General features: G+C 43.0%; 1 pseudogene; it reads right to left on the reverse strand.

Moving 5' to 3' along the window:
* Positions 1–2,826: 2,826 nt before the first annotated feature.
* Positions 2,827–3,128, reverse strand: LOC108591965 (large ribosomal subunit protein eL37-like; annotated as a pseudogene).
* Positions 3,129–5,416: the final 2,288 nt, after the last annotated feature.

Genomic DNA, 5,416 nt, shown 5'->3' on the forward strand with positions numbered 1-5,416 from the left:
AATGTAAAAATGAAAGCCAGTGTGTCCCACTCTTAGTTATCCCTAGCCTCACAGTATCACAGGTTGAACTCACCACTAGCCCTAAATGTCTAGGGCTCCTTCCACCTACTTATGGGGCTCCTACTGTGTGCAAACAGCTCTTGAGGAGCTTATAAAAGAAGTGAAACAAAAGTAACTTCCCAAAAAAGCATGAGGATGTGGGAAAAAATCACACATACAAACACTTGCAAATATTATACAATCGGAATTGTACAGACCAGGAAACCAACATTCAGAAGAGGAAATGACTGCCCAGCGAGTTCATGCCAGAGCTAGAACTCTTACCTGGGATGCCTTTCTCCCTCTTGGCTCATTTTTACTTGAACCCAAGTTGAACCTGCTGCACTTCTTGCTCTTCTGTTGGTTGGGCCTGGCCTGGAGCCGTCACCTTCATCATCAGCAGTAGCAGCATGGGGACAAGGGCCGCCTATCAAGGCTAACTCTGGGTCTAGCATTAGACTAACTATCTGTTGAATGAATGAATGAATGAATGAAGGCAGCCTAGCACCTGCCCACAGGCTGACATTAAGAACCATGGGTTCAGGGCAGGTGCAGTGGCTCATGCCTGTTATTCGAGCAAGATTGTTTGAGCCCAGGAGTTTAATACCAGCCTGGGCAACAAAGCAAGAGCTCATCTGTATTAAAAGTAAAAAAAAAAATTAGCTGGACATGGTGGCATGTGACTGTAGTTCTAGCTACCTGGGAGGCTAAGATGGGAGGATTCCTTGAGCTGGGAGGCCGCAGTGAGCTATGCTCATGCCATTGCACTCCAGCCAGGGTGAAGAGTGAGACTCTGTCTCAGAAAAAAACACAAACAAAAACATTTGTTCAGCCTGGGTGTGGTGGCTTACGTTTATACTTTGGGAGGATCACGTGAGCCCAGGAGTTCGAGATCAGCCTGGCCAACACTGAGAAACCCTGTCTTTATTAAAAATACAAAAATTAGCCAAGCATGATGGTGGGTACCTGTAATGTAAGCTACTCAAGAGACTGAGGCAGAAGAATCGCTTGAACCCAGGAGGCAGAGGTAGCAATGAGCCAATATCACACTACTGCACTCCAGCCTGGGTGACAGAGTGAGACTCAACAAACAAACAAACAAAACCCCTTGGTTCAGATAACCTCTAGAATGAATCCCTTTAAACGCTGGAATTAGTTCATTTTTCCCAGACTCAGTTGCCTCATAGCAACTGTATAATTCACCCAAATTCTACCTTCTTTATAATTTATATATAACTATGAATTGACTGAGTTGCAGTTGACCAGGTGACCTAGAGTTATATTAACATTTAATTCTACATTTTTAAACATCAATGTTTTAGATTTTGTATGTTGGTGCCCATTTATTTATTTGCAGGCCCTCAAACATGTTCCCATAGCCTCACACAATATTCAGTGGCCTTGGACTGTCCCTTAATGTCTTACCATAGATGGTACCACAGATGTCCTCCAAAATAAAGGAAGGGACTTTCCTCCCTGTGGACAGGAGAGAGAGGTGTGGAGGATGAAAGTATAGTTTAACTTAAAAAAAAAAACTTTATTAAAAAAAATTAAAAATGAAGAAAAATAACAAAAATAAAAAACAAAACAAAATGAAAAAAATAAAAAACAAACGAAAAAAATTAACAAACAAACAAAAACAGGGCCGGGCGCGGTGGCTCAAGCCTGTAATCCCAGCACTTTGGGAGGCCGAGGCGGGTGGATCACGAGGTCAACAGATCGAGACCATCCTGGTCAACATGGTGAAACCCCGTCTCTACTAAAAATTACAAAAAATTAGCTGGGCACGGTGGCGCGTGCCTGTAGTCCCAGCTACTCAGGAGGCTGAGGCAGGAGAATTGCCTGAACCCAGGGGGCGGAGGTTGCGGTGAGCCGAGATTGCGCCATTGCACTCCAGCCTGGGTAACAAGAGCGAAACTCTGTCTCAAAAAAAACAAACAAACAAACAAAAACAAATAAAAAACTTTATTGAGATATAATTCACATGCCATACAATTCACTGGCTTAAAGTATATAACTCAATGGTTTTTAATATATCCATAGGTGTGTGATCGTCACCACAATCAATTTTAGAAGATTTTCATCACCCCCAAAAGAAACTGGTATTCTTTTTGAGTCACCCTTCCCCCATTTGCCTCCAACAACCCCCTCCCAGCTCTAGACAGTCACCAATCTGATTTCCGTCTCTATAGATCTGCCTATTCTGGACATTTCATACAAATACAATGTGTGTGTGGTCTTGGAACTGGCTTCTTTCACTCAGCACATGGTTTTCAAGGCTCATTCACATTGTGGCATGTATCAGTGCTTCATTCGTTTTCATTGCCAAGTAATAGTGCCTTGTACCATGTTTTATTTATCCATTATCATGATGGAAATTTGGGTTGTTTCCACTTTTCAGCTGTTACGAATAATGCTATGATGAACATTTGTGTAAAAGTTTTTGTGTACAAGTTTTTGCTTTTATTTCTCCTGAGCATAAACGCAGGAGTGGAATTGCTGGGCCATCTTGTAACTCTATGATTTAAATTGCGAGGAAACGTCATACAGGTTTTCAAAGCAGTGGCACCATTGTACATTTCCACCAGCAATGTACGAGGTACCCAATTTCTCCATCTCTTTACCAGTGCTGGTTATTGCCTGTCTTTTGGATTATAACCATCTTAGTGGCTATGAAGTGGTATCTCATTGTGGCTTTGATTTGCATTTCCTTGATGGCTAATGATGTTGTCTTTTTTTTCTTTTTGTATTTTTAAAAACCAGAACATCTGTTACGCGACTAATCGGTGAAATTCTTAAGATGAACTGGATGCTGCAACACTTGCCCTCTTGGGTTTAGGTGTTGTTCCTTCACGGAATCCATGCCTGAATCTGTGATATACAATTTTTAGGTGCCTCATTCAACCAGTCCGAGTGTTATATCATCTTTTAGCCTTGGGACTCCAGTTACACTTTCTCTTGTGCTTGGCGGGGTAGCCACATTTGCCACAGGTCGACTTCTGAAGGTGGTAGGCCTTAGAGCCACAGCGGCGGCACAACATCTGTATCTTATTGCGACGCTTTCCAAACGATTATGTTCCTTTTGTCATCTTGTTTCTGCAGCTGAGACCAGAGCAATGTTGAGAATCTTTTCTTGTGCTTATTGGCCATGTGTATATATATATATATATATATATCTTCTTTGAAGAAATGTCTATTCAGATCCCTCACCCATTTTTTATTTATTTATTTTTTTTTAGACTGGGTCTCACTCTGTTGCCCAGGCTAGAGTGCAGTGGCATGATCTCGGCTCACTGCAACCTCTGCCTCTCAGGCTCAAACGATCTTCCCACCTCAGCCTCCCCAGTAGCTGGGACTACAGGCCCATGCGTGCCCAGTTAACTTTCTGTATTTTTAATAGAGACAGGATTTTTGCCATGTTGCCCAGGCTCCTTACCCAGTTATTTGTCTTTTTATTATCGAGTTGTAAGAGTTCCTTGTTTATTCTAGATATAAGTCCCTTACCAGGAATATGATTTGAAAAATCTCCTCCCATTTTGTAGGTCACTGTATTTATTTGCCAAGGCTGCCATAGCATAATAACACAGACTGGGTGACTTAAACAACAGAAATTGGCTGGGCACAGTGGCTCATACCTGTAATCCCAGCACCTTGGGAGGCCGAGGGGGGTGGATCACTTGAGGTTAGGAGTTCAAGACCAGCCTGGCCAACATGGTGAAACCTATCTATATTAAAAATACAAAAACTAGCCTAGTGTGATGGCAGGCACCTGAAATCCCAGCTTCTTGGGAGGCTGAGGCAGGAGAATCACTGGAACCTGGTTGGCAGAGGTTGTAGTAAGCCAAGATCCTGCCACCGCACTCCAGCCTGGGTGACAAGAGTGAAACTCTGTCTAAAATAAAATAAACCTCAAAATTTATTTCTCACAATTCTGAAGGCAAAAATTCTGAGATCAAATTGTTGGCAGGTTTGGTCCCTGGTCTGCCCCCCAGGCCTGGGTCCTCTCTCCTTGGCTCGTAGTTGACTTTCTTCTCCCTGTGCCTTCTGCCGCTGGCCTTTCCTCTGTGTGGCGCATTTCTAGTGTCTCTTCCTTTCCTCGTCCCCCTCCTCTAGTGTCTCTTCCTATGAGGACACCGGTCATTGGTGAGGGCCCCATCCTAAGGGCCTCAGTTTGAGTTGATCACCTCTCTAAAGACCTTATCTCCACCGACAGTTACACTCTGAGGTTCTGGGACTGTAACTAGTACAGTTTAGCACGTGAATGGGGGGGCATACAATTCAGCTTAGAACAGTTATTTTTTCACTTTCTTTTTATTCTTTTTCTTTTTAATTTTTTTTAGAGACAAGGTTTTGCTCTGTCATCCATGCTGGAGAGCAGTAGCACAGTCATAGCTCACTGTAGCCTTGAACTTCTATAGGCTCAAGCAATCCTCTTGAATAGCTAGGACTACAGTCATGAGCCACTACATCTGCCTAATTTTGAAAGAATTTGTAGAGACAGCGTCTTGCTATGTTGCCGTGGCTGGTCTTGAGCTCCTGGCCTCAAGTGATCCTCCTGTCTTGGCCTCCCAAAGAGCTGGGATTATAGGTGTGAGCCATTAGGCCCAGCCCTATCTTTTCACTTTCTTGATGATACCCTTGAAAGCATGAACGTTTTTAATTTATCTATTTTTTCTTTTGTTGCTTGTGCAATAGGTATCATATCTAAGTAACCACTGCTTAATCCAAGGGCATGAAGATTTAAGCTTGTTTTCTTCAGAGTTTTTTTTTTTTTTTGTTTTGTTTTGTTTTTGTTTTTTTTGAGACAGAGTCTCACTCTGTCACCAGGCTGGAGTGCAGTGGTGTGATCTTGACTCACTGCAACCTTCGACTCCCTGGTTCAAGCGATTCTCCTGCCTCAGCCACCTGAGTAGCTGGGATTACAGGCATGTGCCACTGGATCTGGCTAATTTTTGTATTTTTAGTAGAAAGGGGGTTTCACCTTGTTGGCCAGGATGGTCTCAATCTCCTGACCTTGTGATCTGCCCACCTTCGACTCCCAAAGTGCTGGGATTACAGGCGTGAGCCAACCCGCGCGGCCTCTTCAGAGAGATTAATAGCTTTAGCTCTTGTGTTTAGATCTACATTTTGCATGTAGTATGAAGCAGGGATCCAAATTCATTCTTTTGCATGTGGATACCCAGTTGGTTGTCCCAGTACCATTTTTTGAAAAAACTATTCTTTCCCCATTAAATTGTCTTGGCACTGTTGTTGCAAATCAACTGGCAGTAAATGTAAGGACTTATGTCTGGACTCTCAGTCTTACTACATTGGTCTATACACCCATCCTTATACCCATACCACACTGCCTTGATTACTGAAGTTTCCTAGTAAGTTG

Source organism: Callithrix jacchus, chromosome 5 (assembly GCF_049354715.1).
Source record: "Callithrix jacchus isolate 240 chromosome 5, calJac240_pri, whole genome shotgun sequence".
NCBI lineage: Eukaryota > Metazoa > Chordata > Mammalia > Primates > Cebidae > Callithrix > Callithrix jacchus.